Source organism: Nycticebus coucang, chromosome 10 (assembly GCF_027406575.1).
Source record: "Nycticebus coucang isolate mNycCou1 chromosome 10, mNycCou1.pri, whole genome shotgun sequence".
In the NCBI taxonomy this organism is placed as follows: Eukaryota; Metazoa; Chordata; class Mammalia; order Primates; family Lorisidae; genus Nycticebus; species Nycticebus coucang.
Window position 1 is genome coordinate 44823560 of NC_069789.1, and position 17020 is coordinate 44840579.

At 40.3% G+C, this 17020-nt stretch overlaps 1 protein-coding gene across 8 annotated transcripts in view; it reads left to right on the forward strand.

The window, feature by feature from the left end:
* Nucleotides 1–17020, forward strand: part of ESRRG (estrogen related receptor gamma) — a 660395-nt gene that overhangs the window by 398611 nt on the left and 244764 nt on the right. For 7 of the 8 annotated variants that reach the window (XM_053607443.1, XM_053607440.1, XM_053607447.1 and 4 more), the window contains one exon: nt 11842–11912. The exons of the other annotated variant lie outside the window; for it this stretch is intronic. The gene's annotated coding sequence lies outside the window, so the exon portion shown is untranslated. The remainder of the gene's footprint in view (nt 1–11841; nt 11913–17020) is intronic. 8 annotated transcript variants of the gene reach the window in all.

The window sequence follows — 17020 nt, forward strand, 5'->3', positions numbered from 1 at the left end:
AATAGTGAGACTCTGTCTCTAAAAAATAAATAAAATAAAAAAAAAATGTATATATAAGAAAAAGTGTGATGCTTGGGCCAGATAAGCTGTCTCACGCCTTTAATCCTAGAACTAAGGGAGGCCGAGGCAGGAGGATCACTTGAGCCCAGAAATTTAAGACCAGGCTAAGCAAAGTGAAACCTTGTCTCTACCCAAAATAGGACAATTAGCTTGGTGTTATGTCAGACACCTGTTGTTCCAGCTGCTCGGGAGGCTGAGACAGGACTATTGCTTCAGCCTAGGAGTTTGAGGTTGCTGTGAGCAAGGCTGGTGCCGCACACAGCACCCTAGCCTGGGAAACAGAATGAGACTCTTGTCTCCAAAAAAACAAACGTGATACCTATAACGTGTTCTGAGCATGCAGTGGTCCACCATATACATTTACAAGTGAATCAGGAGTCCATTGCTTATTATAGATTCCAGCTTTACCCTCTGCTTCAAAAAGCCTCTTCTAAATTCCATTTTCTGAACTCTATTTGTAAATCAGTAAGTATATCCCAATAGAACACAGACATTTAATTTTTTTTTAATTTTACGAGTCGTAACTATATTTCAGGAGTATTTACTATCAAACTGCATGTTACCAACATCATAGAACTAATCTTTATACAGTCGCCTTTCTAGTTTGGTTGCAGGAAACTGGAGCCAAATGGGTTGGCACCATAAGCAACATCATGTACAAAATAAGGGTGAAAATTCAGTGGATTCTATTGTTAGGCATATTGGGTGCTTCTGAGCACTGCTGTTTCTTGAATTATACCAAATGCCATTTTTAAACATTAATAATATGGGAGGATTTGAATAGACTCTTGGTATAAATTATTTCTTTTCTCTCATTGTGAAGTCGATAGATGGAAGGTTAAAGCCAGTGATTAATCTGTGGAAGGCCACACAAATTGCTCAGAGCAGACCCAGAATTAAATAGAAGCTACCTACAGGTATTTTTCTGGTTTTAAGTGTTTACGGATTGTTTGACAAGATCCTAGTGTCTAGTTTGGAAGGAAATGTAATCATTGTACCACGTACACTCGGTTGATTCTTTGATATTCCTGCATCAGGGATATCTGGAGAAATCAGAGAGAATCTGTGTTGCTGGGGGTGGGGGACAGAGGGGAGCGATTCAGCCCTTTCATTGTATTCTCCTGATGCTGTAAAGAGGTCGTGCAGACTCAGCGCCTGTAGCTCAGCGGCCAGGGTGCCAGCCACATACACCGGAGCTAGCAGGTTCAAATCCAGCCCGTGCCTGCCAAACAATAATGACAATGACAACCAAAAAATAGCCAGGCGTTGTGGTGGGCACCTGTAGTCCCAGCTACTGGGGAGGCTGAGGCAAGAGAATCTCTTAAGCCCAAGAATTTGCGGTTGCTGTGAGCTGTGACCCACGGCACTCTATCCAGGGCGACATAGGGAGACTCTATCTCAAAAAAAAAAAAAGGCCGTGCAGATCTTGTGAGGACCCAGCACCTGGGACAAAGAGGTGTCTAAACACGGCCATCATTTTTATCACAGGGCATTGCCACAGCATGAGGCGGAAGAGCAGGTCAGCGCCGAGGCAGAGCGAAGCAGCCTGGTAGGACGGGGGCGATCATTCTCACGGTCGTTTCCACCACTTCTAGGTTTATGTGATTGCTGGCAATTTAAATAACTTCTTCTTAGACGCTTTGTTTCACCATCTATAAAACTGGAAAACTAACATCATTTATCTCACATACAGATAAAATGGGATTATGTGTGTACAAGCACTTTGGGAAGCTTTAACATGAGATGTTTGTGCAAGAAATTAAGAAAACAAAACAAGTAGGCCTATAGAAAGGATCAATTCCATTAAGTCCATTTTATGGGTTCTCTGATGAGGTTTTCTTTGTTACTGATAATAATCCAAAGCCTTTTGAATATGTTGAAGAGAAAATTTGAGCTTAATTGGGCTGTTTTAAGGAAAATGGTCAGAATTTCATGTAAACAGGTTTAAGAACGTGAAGCAGAATTGCACGTGTGTGTGTGTGTGTGTGTGTGTGTGTGTGTGTGTGTGTGTGTGCAGGAACTCCATTTATTTGATAAGCAGACAGTTTTTGGAATTAGGGAACAATCTTTGTTTACTTAGCATTTGACAGCTGTCTAAGATCTTCAAGTTAGAGGGTAGCAGTGGTTTTTTTTTAAATTATTTCCCCATAAATTTGTAAGTTATTTTTTCTTTTTTTTTTTTTTTTGGAGACAGAGTCTCACTGTGACACAAGTCAGTTATCAGCTATAGAGTATAAACAAAATGGTAAAATGTGCAAAGTGATGCCTTTAATAATGAATACATCTGCCTACATTTTCAAATTTGTTACAATTGATCTGTTACCAGGCAAGCGAAAATGCTTTGAAAAGTAAGAACTTGAACAAAAGAAATCTTTTAGAACTGGTTTTGATAGCTTTTATGATTTGCAGTTTTGTAGTGTCATACTGTTTCATATGTAAAACACTCTGTTATTTTACTCTATTATTATTTTACCAATTAGGGCATTTTTGCTTGTAAATATACATTTTTTATTAGTTTGGTATTATTTTTCTTTTCATCAGCCTAGCTTGTGCCTACCTTCCTCCCATCCAGGAAAAACATGTGTTATAGCAAAAAGAGCTCAGCCCCTGGCCCTGGATAGCCGTGAGCTCACATCCTGGTTTGTCACTTAACTGGGTGGGTTTCCTTGGGTAAGCTTTATTTCCTTCTTTTTTTTTTTAGAGACAGTTTCATTTTGTCCCCCTCAGTAAAGTGCTATGGTGTTATAGTTCACAGCAACCTCCAGCTCTTGGGGTTAGGTGATTCTCTTGCCTCAGCCTCCCGAGTAGCTGGGACTACAGGCACCCGCCACAACACCTGGGTATTTTTTTATTGCAGTTTGGCCGAGCCAGGTTCCAACCTGCCACCCCCAGTAAATGGGGTTGGTGCCCTACTCACTGAGGCACAGGCACCACCTGCTTTATTTCCTTCTTTACGTCCTAAAATTGGGGATCATCATCACCATATACCTACTTTGCATGCTATTAACACTAAATTAGATAATTGTACGATAAAAGAAGGCCATTATTATTTTTACCTCATTGAACTGTTTTTGAGGTTAAACAAAATAGTACATGCAAAGCACACAGCACGGTGTTTGAGACATAATAGGTGCTCAAGAAATGTTTTCCATTTCTCTTTGACACAAACTCTACATTAAAACTTATATTAAACTCTGTATTAAATAATGCCACCTAATATTTGTATTTCTTTCCAATTTATAGAACGCATTTGTTACATAGATGATGCTTTATACATAAATACTGAAATATAAATCACCATAATGCAATTTTAAAACAATGGCTACTCTTCATTGAGTATATCTTTTACAGATGAATAAACTAAGTACAAAGAGGTTAAAGTAACTTTTTCAAGGACGAACTCATAATAATGTGCAGAACTAATATGGAATCTTACCCAGTCTCTTAACCAACAGACTACCAGTCTGCATTGACTAGATGCGAAGAGAAAGTTGGGGGAAGGGGGAGCCTCAACCTTCAATTCAAGAGGGTCAAAATTCCTATGCCTAGCCCAGTGTCTGCATTGGAACGGTATTGGAATAAAGATTTCTTAAATGAATGAGAAAAGGAAAAACAAAATTTGAAAGACGATAGGTAAATTCAAGGAGTATTATGTTTAACAGACACAATCTCAAAATGATATTCCCTGATAATGGGGAAACTGAGATCCTGGTTTGAGTCCTCCAAGGACTCCAGCCAGCAATTTCATGAGGAAGTTTAGATTCTGCTTCAGACCCTAGAAAAGTAGGTTGCAAATTTTAGTAAATCGAGCAGAAACATAGATGTTTGCTAATATGGAACCAAAATTAAAACCTGTTCAGAGAACAACAGAAAAATGTGTATGTCTGCTCTCACCTGGAGAGCCAAAGGAACGGGTACTTGAGAAGGCCTAGTCCAATGACATCATGAAGGCTGATGTAGCAACAGTGGCAGGAGGCCAGCAATATTGCTAGAAGAACAGATGGAAGATGGGACACATTTGTAGCCAAAAAGAGCCTACTCGTAGGTAACACAGCGTGTATTGCCAGGAATAAAGATGGGGCGGTGTGGAAATAACCTCTATGAGTCCTATGCCTGTGCATTTCTCAAACTCAATTTTTTATTATTACATGTATTTTGAAAGTCTTCGCCTGAAATCTGTGCATTCTTAGCATTGTTGAACCTCAGGAGTGTGTTCACAGGCCTGTGTGGTACTAGTCTCAGATGGGATATACTGGATTAAAACATCAAATGCGAGGCAGGTGGATTGCCTGAGCTTACGAGCCCAGCTTGCACCAGAGCAAGACCCCGTCTCTAAAAATAGTCAGGTGTTGTGGCGAGTGCCTGTAGTCCCAGTTACTTAGGAGGCTGAGACAAGAGAATCATTTGAACCTAAGAGTTTGAGGTTGCTGTGGGCTGTGACACTGTGGCACTCTCTCAGGGGTAACAAAATAAGATTCTGTCTCAATAAATAAACAAACAAACATCAAATGCATTACGCTATGAATGTTGTATAGGTGTTGTTTACTTTATAAGGAAAGGATGTGAGCTTGCATCTCTCTTGTATACAAATATTTTGTGTATCACCTGGCGCAGGGCTCACACAATGTGGTAAGTGCTTCCAAATATAGTACAAATAAATTGATTCTACACTCAGTAGTGTTCTTTCTTTTATTACCATTTCTTCAGACACAAAGTAGAAGAGAAATTCCTGAGAATTATCTTTTTATCTTTATTCTGTAAAAGCACTTCACCCTTTCACATCTTCCTATCAGTACCTTTCTGCTCGTCACTTAGACAAAAGGAAGGGTACTGAGCGTGGCTTGGTGACTGAGGCTTGTAATCCCAGCAGTCTGGGAGGCCCAGGCAGGGGAATTGCTTGAGCTAAGGAGTTGGAAAGCAGCCTGAGCAAGAGTGAGACCCTGTCTTTACTAAAAATAGAAAAACTAGGGAGGCTTTGTGGTGCACACCAAGTCCCAGCTACTTGGGAGACTGAGGCGAGAGGATCTCTGGGGCCCAGGGGTTTGAGGTTACTGTGATCTGTGATGACACCATGGCACTCTACCCAGGGTGACAGAGTGAGACCATCACAAACCAAATCAAATAAATAAATAAATAAAATGAAGGATGGAAGGACACAGCAGATAAATAAACAGAACTGTACTCCACACAGTGCAACGTTCAGAGGATTTGCAAGGAATAGAGGTCTGGGATCTAAGGGTAGTAACTGTAAATGTCTCATGAGCAGCATTAGAATTGTTTCCTCCAGTTACCCTCTATGGAAGAAAGTTGTAGGAAGTTATTAGGCTTCAGTTTCCTAATCCATAAAACTGGAATATTATTAAGATTATTGTAAGGTTGGAATGTGTAAATGTCCCAGTAAATCATGAACTTGTCATATCTAGCAACATCGATCATGATGGAAATGACATGATGATGATGAAGATGATGGTGATAGTGAGGGCATTTACTGGCTAATAGTTTACTAGAAAAATTCATAAAAGGAATCATGCCAAGATCTGTTTTCTAGTTTGTATCTCTGGGTCTAAGCTTTTCTTCAAAACATGGGCTTAGTATTTGGAAGACATAAGCCAGCTCTCTAAGTGTGAAGACTAAGACTATTATATTTTTAAGATAAGGGACTTTCTGAATTCTATACCCTAGACAGAAATCAATGATTTTACTACCGAGATACCTACTCCAGGGTTCTCCCCAGGATCTGAAGGGTCACTTTAAGGATGGTGTATTGTTTGATTTCAGCTATCTTGGTGTACTAATAGCACATGAATAGATCCTTCCCATGTTGGAACTCCTGTTCTCTACTCAAAGACTCTTCTCATAATTAGCAGGTTTGGAAAAGGGATAGCTTTCCATTGCATGCTTCTGTAGCAAAGTAATACCTCCTTAGGTTTTAAAGCACTCCTCTTATGCAAAGAATCTGTACTACAGCTAGCAGCCTCCTTCCATTGGTCTCTGATCACTGTCATAGTTAGGCAGTGACTTTGACAGAGGTAGGAATTCACTCCATTAAGCAAATATCCTGGCAGTTCCGTACCTTGTTGGAATTAAGAATTCAGCCTTTGGCTCGGTGCCTTTTGCTCAGTGGTTAGAGCGCTGGCCACATACACAAGCCTGGGCCTACTAAAAAACCATAACAACTAGAACAACAACAACAAAAATAGTTGGGCATTGTGGCAGGCGCCTGTAGTCCCAGCTACTTGGGAAGCTGAGGCAAGAGACTCACTTAAGTCCAAAAGTTTGAGGTAGCTATGATCAGTGATACCATGACACTTTATCCAGGGGGACTAAGCCAGAGTATCTCAAAAAAAAAAAAAAAAAATTCAACCTTTAATAACTGAAGCAAATTTGAAAGATGCTGCATTTCTTATTGAATACTACATTCATTTTGCATTATTAGCAAAGGTGGAACCCTCCTATTTTTGAGGTGCAGTCTCCCCTAAATTCATAGGTAGGGTTGAGTTGTTTTCTTTTTTCCAATTTAGTTATTTATTTTGTTTGAGACAGAGTCTCACTTTGTTGCCCTCGGTAGAGTGCTGTGACATTATAGCTCACAGCAACCTCAAACTCTTGGGCTTAACCAGTTCCCTTCCCTCAGCCTCCCAAGTAGCTGGGACTAGGGGCATCAGCCACAATGCCAGGCTGTTTTTTGTTGCAGTTGTCATTGTTATTTAGCTGGCCCGGCTGGGTTCAAACCGGCCAGCCTCAGTGTATGTGGCTAGTGCCGTAACCACTGTGATATGGACGCCGAGCCTTTTTATTTTATTATTTATTTATTTATTTAATTTTATTATTATTTTTAATGGTCTAAGAGAGTTCAACACTAGAGGGCGATGTAAAATATAACATTTTAACTAGTTTTAATACCCCGTTTCCCCGAAAATAAGACATCCTCCGAAAATAAGACCTACTTACGGGAAAGATAAGACGTCCCCTGAAAATAAGACCCAGCGCATCTTTGGGAGCACACCTTAAAATAAGACACTGTCTTATTTTCGGGAAAACAGGGTAGATAGTTTATTTTTGATGTGTAAACAAAATAAGCATTTCTTATGTTTATAACCATCCATTTTCTTTCTTTATTTTTTTTATTTTTGAGACAGAAGCTTACTCTATTACCTTGGGTAGAGTGTCATGGTGTCATAGCTCACAGCAACCTCAAACTCTGGTGTTGAGGTGATCCTCTTGCTGGGATTACAGGCACCTGCCAGAACACCTGGCTAATTTTAATTTTTTTAGTAGAGACAGGGTGTCACTCTTGCTCAGGCTGGTCTCAAACTCCTGAGCTCAAGAGATCCTCTTGCCTTAGCTTCCCAGAGTGCTAAGGGGTGAGACACCACACTCAGCCCATTCATTTTCTTTTTAACAACATTTTTTAGTAATTTTACTTACTCTATCCTCCTGCCCACTTTTACATTTTAGCAAAGAGGGAAAAGGTTAAGAAACGATTCATTCATTTAACTGACATTTATTGAGTACTTGCTATGTGCAATTTACCATATCAGTTCGTACAGAAATGGATTAAGACTCACTGAAGAATATGTGTTGGTCAACTCCCGAATACAAAGCACTCTCATAGGTCCCACTGGGACTATTAAGATGAACCAAGTCATTCTTGTTCTCAAGGAACTTACACTCCATAGGAGAAAGATTATTTCATTTTTCTCTTCTGTCATTAAAGACTGCTTCACTTACTGTGAATTTTCTTCCCCCAACCATCTTATGAGACTTAACTTAGAAAACTCCTCTCTCAAAGAGAATTGGCCAGCCCTTTATAAAGGCTCTAACTTAACGGTGTCTATGAAGTGTATTACAGAGAGGTGTCCTTTACATATATGATGGTGGGAAAGGCTGGAGCAGAAGTCTTGGAAATAGGAATGCAAACGCTATGTTCAGGTTAAGTTGAAATTGTGATAACCAGGTTGCTTGAAGGATAATTGTGGGAGATTTGCCAGGAAAGAGGGTTTGGGTCAGAAACAGACTTGAATTTCTGGTTACAAAATACAATGTTGATTTTGTTCTGTACCCGTAGAAAATAATGGGGTAAAAGGGTTTGAGAAAGCTCATGGGAGAAAAATGGAGGGAGATCCATGAAATTACCAATGAGGAGATTCGGGCAGCTGGAATTTAAGTTTGAGACTACAGAGATGATTTAGGGTCAGAAACAATAAGACTTAGAAATTAACAAATTTATTCCAAGCACCTCCTCCACACCTACAAATGTGGCTTATTTTGATGCCAACAGGGTTGCATAAATTCATCTTTTTTGTAATAGTAACAATTCAAAGTTCAGAAGGCAAGTGCCCAGCTATGCTTGAGTTCATTCATTTATTCAATAAATGGCTGCTGGACATCTATTCTGTCAGACCTGCGAAGCTGTGTCCCAAGTATTCAGGGATAAAGATTGCATTTCTACCTTCAAGGAGCTCCCCTTTTAATGAGAGAAGCAAAATTATGTGTAGATAGGAGAATATAAAGGGATTCGGGATTAGCGTTGCCTCCCTGAATTTCCATGTGAAGAAGACAGGTGTGTGCCTGCGTGGGCTGGGGTGGGGTGTGTGTGTGTTTGGGTATGTGTAAGGCTGTGTGGGGGAAGCATTGGAAAGGGTTGTGGGAATGTTGTTTTAGCCTGAGGGATTTACATGTGTAGGACACAGGATTGTGAACAGGTATGAAGAAATAATTATAATATAAATTGCACTGACCTCAACAAGCTTTCAATTCTCTAGTAATGGCTCCCGTTTTGACAATGTTCGGTTTTTATATCCAGTGCTATTCCGTGATGTTGGATAGCCTTCCCATATGGGAACGGGGGCGTGAAAAGAGAAAAGAGAGAGACTGTGATAACTCAATGCCAGTTACACTGAAGAATCAATTTCTTATAAGATTACAAAAAAAATAAAAATAACTGAAAATTAACACTTTAAATTCTGCCCAATGAAATAGTTAAATTCAGAAGGTAAGAAAACAAAAGAATGTGAAGGTACGTAAAATCCCATTTTGATAAATGGGACATGGTAAGTTCAAAGCCACTCCTATAAATGTCAAGCTTAATACAGGGACACCTCTGCCTGCAAATAATCTGTAGGAGGAAGAAAAATACTACAAATAAAAAATGTGAATGCTTTAAGTGCTTGATAATTTTTTAGTTACTCTGTCAGTTATATGGAAAGGTATGCAGAAAGCATTATTTCTCCGCCAGCATCTAAGGCAGGGTTACTATTTCTTTTTTTCTTTCTTTCTTCATCTTTTTTTTTTTTTTTTTTTTTAATGTTAAGCACGTTCCTTTGCAGGGCTTAGAAATCTCTCTAGTCCAAAATTGAACAAAAAAGGCCTCCCCTTGTGCTTTTTTTGTCAGGCTGATGAAGCTGTATAGAAATGTAAATCTATGCAAGGGATGGTAAAGGGAAGCTGCCATTGCACCCTTCCCTTCTCCAGGGCTCCCTTGTAAAATGTGCTCTGATTTTGCCCCGTACGTGCATCTCTTGTGTAAGGGCATTTAATTAGCCACAAGTTACAACAAAGACTTTTGAAAGGAAATACATCTGTGGTGCAGATGCCTTTATTTTCCTTCGGTGTACAGTGAGGTTTTTAACTCCCTTATCAAGAGCTGCATGAGCTGCCCAGACTAAATTGGGAACATCTCCACAGTGTTTGACAAATAGATTTTTTGTAAACTGATTTAGCCTTTTCATTGTTTGCATTTCATTATATAGCAGACTTCATGTCACAAAATCGGTATTCATTCAAAATAGAGAATTTAGAGATAGGACTGTAGCCAGATAAAAAATATTGCACAGGTCAGGGCTGTTAAGCATAGAATAATAGCAAGTCACTGATCCAGCAGCGGAGGGGCTAACATAGCTGAGGTCAGGAGTCCCACTCTGGACTGGAGAGGTGTCTGTGGCTACATTTACAAGATAATCTGCAGGGAAGGGAGGGAAGGATGAAGGAGTCTGGCGGGATAAACCGTAGAAAAGAGACAGGTTTGTCCTTTGCATCTTAAACCTCATTCTCCCAAGAGCCTGGAGGAGCTTTACCAGTTGAGCTGTGTCACGGCCTGCTCTCAAATACTTGCTCATCAGAGTCTGGGGTTCCTTGGCACATTATGGAAGAGCCATATTCAGAAACCAACTTTGAAAAGAAGTGGCCTGGTGAGATCACTTTTCGTTTTTCTTCTAAGTCTTTTAGTTCAGACTACATGAGTATCAAACTTAAATGTGCATCAGAATCTCCTGGGTATAAGTAGATTGCTGGACCCAGAGGTTCTCCGGGTGGAGTTTGAGAATGTATATTCACAGATTCCAGGTGAAACTGATGCTTCACTTTGAGAACCTTGGGTATGGACTCTCTCTCGCTACTAGTCACTTGAGGACAAAATTATTAGCATTTTTAAAATGCCTCTCCCTTAAACCCACTGAGCAGTGGCCATTGGCAGCCCTTCTTTATTAAGGTCAAGTAGAAAGTCTGCAAGATCATGAAGGAAGATGCTTGCATGGGAATCTCCTTTGTTTTATCTAAGAATGGAGCTGTGGTCCTATGACATCTTACTCTGCCTACTTCCCACGGGCAGGCAGCTTTTTAGTTCACTTTAATGAATCTTTGGAGATGCCATTTATGCTCTTGTCCCTCAGTGCCAGGATTAGTTATAATGATGAACAGGATGTAGTTTTACTCTGAAAAGGTTCACAGTCACAGGAGAATCAGACAGACCCAGGACAACGTCTGTAACATTTGGTTAGTGGATATGATGGAGGGAGGGATGCTGAGGTTTCTACTCTGCAGGAAGCTTTCCCTGACACCACCGCCGCCAGGGTAAATGAAGTATCAGGACACTAGGATTTTTGCTAAGCAGAAGGGACACAGGGAAAAGCAGAGGGAAACGAAACATTGGTGTGTGTTAAGGAATCTGCCAGCACTTTGAGAATTCTAGAATGTTTTACTGATAAGTGAGCCCTTTTTACTTTTCTCAGCTGTGGCATTTATTTTACTATATCTCCATGTAGTACTTTCTTCCCATTCAATCAACTCTATTTTCTCCCATTAAATTCTATTTGACTTTTTTTTTTTAACACTGGTAACAACTGAAGACTATTATTTTCCGTTAGAAAATCCACATTGTAAAGGTGCTCAAATAATGCACAAGAACATAAGGAAGCAAATTAAAAGCAACTAAATTTTATTGCCTTATAATACTTTTTATGGTTAACTGTTTCGCATCTGTTTTTACTCTGAAGTAAAGGGTTTAGAATATACTTTAAATTATACTCAGCACCTCATAAATAAACATTTTACGGCTCACTTTTTGCTCCTAGATGTTTGGCAGGATAGTTAGTACTTTCTCACATGTCATAAACTGAAGGATCGATGGAAGTTTGATTCCTCACATGATGTCATTACAAAAGCTGAGGACCAGGGAGGACGGCAGAAGGAGGGAGGGCAGGAGGTGGATCTCACCTACTGTGCGCATTGCGGGAGGGCAGGAGGTGGATGTCACCTACTGTGCTCATTGCGAGGGGATGGAACACACCTCCTGGGAGAGGGACTGCTCTACAAATGGAACTCTACTCTGGAAGTGAGAACAAGGTAACCTAAAAATAGTACCTTCATATTAACTTGAACAAAACATTTAAAAACTCAAAACAAATAAACAAAGAAAAAAAAAGGAAAACAAAAAAATAAAAGCTGAGGACAAATGGTTTTCTGTTAATTTCACTTTTTTCCTTCTTTTGATGTTGGTTGCAGTTTGGAATCACCAGTGGACCTTATCCCCAAAATACCATTGTGTGGACCCCACCCTCAGAGATTCTGACTTGGTGAGTTTGGGGGAGACCCAGACAGCTGTTAAGTTTTTCAAAGTCCCCAGGTGATCCCAGTGTGGAGCCAAATTATCTCATCCTATGCAGTTGCGAATATTAGCATGGCCTCAACCAAAAATAAAAAAGAAAGAAAGAAAGAAATGCTATGCGGGTGTCAACCACAGGATGGTAAAGGTATGGAAGTCCTGTGCACGTAGTGCTTTGATAGCTAACACAAGGCCCTTAAATTTCTGCAGGTTAGGAATGGTTTTTATGGGCTGTTTAGATTTGCATTATCACAACTTGTTTTCACAACAACTTTATGAAGTTACTAGGTAAGTGGGGTTTTTTTAACCACCTCTTCCCTCACTAATTGTTCCTAACAGATTAGAAAACCAAGACAAGAGCTCAACTACAACTTGAACTTTGCCTTAGAAATGAAAACAATGTAACCTATGCATTTGTACCCTCATATTAGTCTGAAATTAAAAAAAAAAAAAAAACATACTGGGCGGCGCCTGTGGCTCAGTCAGTAAGGTGCCAGCCCCATATACCCAGGGTGGCAGGTTCAAACCCGGCCCCGGCTGAACTGCAAACCAAAAAATAGCCGGGCGTTGCAGCAGGCACCTGTAGTCCCAGCTGCTCGGGAGGCTGAGGCAAGAGAATCGCGTAAGCCCAAGAGTTAGAGGTTGCTGTGAGCTGTGTGACACCACGGGATTCTACCCGAGGGCGGTACAGTGAGACTCTGTCTCTACAAAAAAAAAAACATACAATGAAAAGCACACATCTCATAAGCTTCCTGGCCCAAATCTGACTTTTAGATAAGAGGAGCATGGGGCCTATGGAACATTTTGATAGAATCTCAACTCATACTACCATTATTCATACTAAATTAAAAAAATATTGTTCTAGGATGTTATTATTTTAAGAATTGTAGCCCAAAGGTATTTGATTTTGGCACCTGTTAAAAATAGCAATTTTGAAAAGAAAAGAAAATTGAGGCAAAAGAATTCAGGTGCTTGCCCAAGATCTCACACGCACAGTCAACAGTGTGTTCAGCCAGGATTAAAAGAGGCTGTGGGATACCCAGGCTTATGCTTTTAGTTATACTTCCTTTATATGGATCAGTAATGGTAAAATGATTCCAGGCCCTGCGCTGAGTGATTTACCTGTGGTTCTTAGTCTCAACTTTGGCAGCATATTGAATTCCCCCCAGGGAGCCTTCGAAACGCCTGATGCCAAAGATTATAAATGAATTGGCAGGGTGAGGCCAGGGAATTGGAATTTTTCAAAGGTTGAAACCACCAGAATATACACCATTTCATTTAATCTTCTTAGCAACAATGTGAGGTTGGAGTCATCACTGTTTTAAAAATGAGGAAACTGAGACATCAAAAAGTTTAATTCATCAGCCCATCAACTAAAGAATGCAGAAGCCAGACTCAAAAGAAGATTGAATGAGTGTGAAGCTTTTCTGGTCAACATATCTGTGCCTCACAATTTTAAAGCCTTTGCTTCAAATTTTGAAGCAGATACTGTTGTGTGAACCAAGTTAGCCTACATATACACTAACTACAAAAAGAACCAAATTTAGAGTTTCTAAAATTTCAAGAACTACATTCCACTCATAGCTAGTGTCTGGTTGGTTGGTTGGTTGATTGGTTGGTTGGTTGGTTGGTTCCTTGGTTGGTTGGTTGGTTCATTCGTTGGTTGGTTGCTCTTACAGGATTTTATTCATAAGACTCACGTGTTGAAACATAAAGTTTTAAAAAGCTTGGAAGACAAAATAACAAAGACAGTTCTGAGCCTTTTGTTTTTCATGGAAGCTCTGTTCTTGGTAATGACACTGCAGATTTTAAGAGCAAAGAAAAATCTATAGACATCCTCTAGCCCAGTGTTTTCACACCCTGATGTGTATCAGAGTTACATGGAGGGCTCTACTCACAAAGTTTCTGATTCAATAGATCTGAGGTGGTGCCTGAAAATTTGTATCTCTAACTGGCTTCCAGCTGATGTAGATTCTGCTGGTCTGGGATCCACACTTTGAGAATTGCTTCCCTAGTTCAGGCAGGTTCGCTGAAGCCCAATGAGAGGAAAGATTTAGCCCCAAGGGCACACAGGGATGATGGAGAACCCTTGCTCCTCAGCTCTTTCTATCGCATCTTGCATTTCTGGGTAAGATGGGAAACTTCAGAGATCTTATTTTTCTCCTTATCTTAAAATTCAGCTTGACTTTAAATTGAGAGGATAAATGTCAAAGTTAAAATAATCTTTAACTCCTTAGAGTTATCAGATTTTGGATGGATTATAGAGTCTAGAAAGATTATTCATTAATACACTAGTAGCTGCCATTTGGAACTTTCCCTTTCTGTCACCCCCCCCCCCTTTTTTCGAGTGATCCACAAAAGCAAAGTGTTAAGTATTCAGTTAACTGAGACCAGGCCGGGCCACCTAAGTATTTATGAACATAATGTTAATTATTGAGAACCAGTGAATAGTTGTTCTAGAGGTTCTCTCAGGAAGAGCAGGGATAGGGTAGGGCAGGATTTTGCCATCAGAGTGCAGCCTTGTTTTTTTATTTTGAGACAGAGTCTCACACTGTTGCCTGGCTAGAGTACGATGGCATAAATCTAGCTCACATCAACCTCAAACTCCTGGGCTCAGGTGATCCTCCTGCCTTAGTCTCCCAAGCCATTGGGACTATTGGCACCCTCCACAATGCCTGGCTAATGTTTTCTGATCTTTTAGCAGCAATGGGGTCTCACTCTTGGGTTGATTCTCAGGCTGGTCTGGGAACTCCTAAGCTGCAAGCAGCCCTCTAGCCTCAGCTTCCCAGAATGCTAGGATTACAGGTATGAGCCAGATAGCACCCAGCCAACTTTGTCTTCAGAAAAAGGGAAAATTCAATAATAGCAACACTTTTTTCTTCCTAAGTCAAAAGAAGTTTTATTTAATAATTAGCTAATATGATAGAGTAAATACATTATCTTCTTTAAACTACTGACAAGATTTCTTCAGAGAAACACTGAAGCTCTTAAAAAAAAAAAGGTCAAATCTGTAAGTATAAACATTTTTGCTCAAATAGGCAATTTATTTGGCAACTATTTATTGAGAGCCTTAAAGGTCTTGGTTACAGTGCTAGACACAACACAGTGGCCATTGAGAAGTTTACTAAGTGAGGTCGAGCGCGGTGGCTCACGCCTGTAATCCTGGCATTGGGAGGCTGAGGTGGGTGGATTGCCTAAGCTGACAGGTTCAAGACCAGCCTGAGCCAGAGTGAGACCCCCATCTCTAAAAAATAGCTGGGCGTTTTGGTGGGCATCTCTAGTCCCAGCTACTTGGGAGGCCAAGACAAGAGGATCACTTGAACCTAAGAGTTTGAGGTTGAGGTTGCTGTGAGCTGAGACACTACAGCACTCTATCGGGGTGACCAAGTGAGATTCTGTCTCAAAAAAAAAAAAAAAGGAGTTTACTAAGTGGAAGACAGAGAGGACAGAGGTTAGTACAACTTATCTGACACAAACCAAGTAGACCAGTTAGTGCGAAGCTTTATAAGGCAGGGAGGAGAGAACCCTGAATTCTACCTGGTGGCCTTTGAAGGTGTCTCAAAGGAAGAAACACTGGAGAGAATTCCGTTTACCCTGTGTATTGAGTGGCTAAATATGGCCGCTGACTAAATGACAGCCAGGATTACAAGGAAATGAACACTTTCTTTGCAATACTACAGACTTTATTTATAAATATGTATAATAACTTTCTTCTCCAGTAAGAAGAGCACATGAATTGTGTGGTAATAATAAACAAAATGTTTACATTTTCTTTTTGTACATCTCAAAATATTGATTGGGATTGAATAATTGAATACGTCTAACTGCTCAGTCAATGGTAATGAGGCCAACTGTGGGGCAGAAGTTGAAGAGTACTGGAAAGCTCAAACCAAAGAAAGAGCCCATTATAGCTAATATTGTCTCATTTAATCATCTTCGCTAATAGACAAAACAAAATGTGACCATATTTCCTTCCAAGATCTTCTTAGTAATAGCATTCCCAGGTCCAAGAGCACCTGGCTCTCTGGAAGGAAATCCCCTTTATACTGCGTGCTGGAAAGATTACAGAGATGAAATAGAAAAATTCTCAAGAAAAAGCTGATGTTTATAAGCTGTTAGGGCATATGGGTTCATCAGTGTTCTTTTTTGTTAAAGAGGAAATCTGGGGAAAATACCAAACAAATACGGGAGTTTTTAATTTTAAATTTTTTTATTGTTTCTGTGGTTGCTTCTGTCATAATGAAGAATGATTTTGATTCTCCTTAGATCTCCTGGTTCCTTGGCTTAGATCTTCTAGAATTTTACTGTGGTTAATATGACTATGAAACTTGGGGAAGGGAAAGAAATCAATAGGGAGTTATACCAGATCTTTCTTAGTGAAATCCATGATAAAGAAGGAATATTGAGGCTCCGCACCCATAGCACAGTGTTTACGGTGCCAGCCACATAAACCGAGGGCGGCGGGTTCTAACCCGGCCGGGGCCAACTAAACAACTGCAACCAAAAAATAGCTGGGCGTTGTGGTGGGCACCTGTAGTCCCAGCTACTTGGGAGGCTGAGGCAAGAGAATCACTTGAACCCAAGAGTTTGAGGTTGCTGTGAGCTGTGATGCCACGGTACTCTACCAAGGGTGACATAGTGAGACTCTGTCTCAAAAAAAGAAAAAGAAGGGATATTGAGACCACAGGTTTCCTTTTATTCACAGATGGGAGTCTTGCTCAGGTTGGAGTTCAGTGGCTAGTCACAGGCCTGGTGATCACAGCACACTATAGCCCCCAGCGCCTGGGCTCAAGCATCCTACTGCCTCAGGCTCCCAAGCTGCTGGAACTAGTCACACCCAGCAGTTTTTTTGTGTGTTTTAAATTTTCACTAGTATTTCACATGCTTATCCCAGGAAATTGACACATAGCCTGGTATGGACCAGGCATCTAAAAGGTATTTTTTTAGTAAGAAGGAAGAATAGGGTATTGTTAGGGGCAGCTTTATTACACTTTCCTAAAACAAAACTGTTTGTTGATGGGCAAACACACATCCTGGTGAATGCTTCTCTGTAGCACCTTGTGTGTCGTTTTAAGAGAA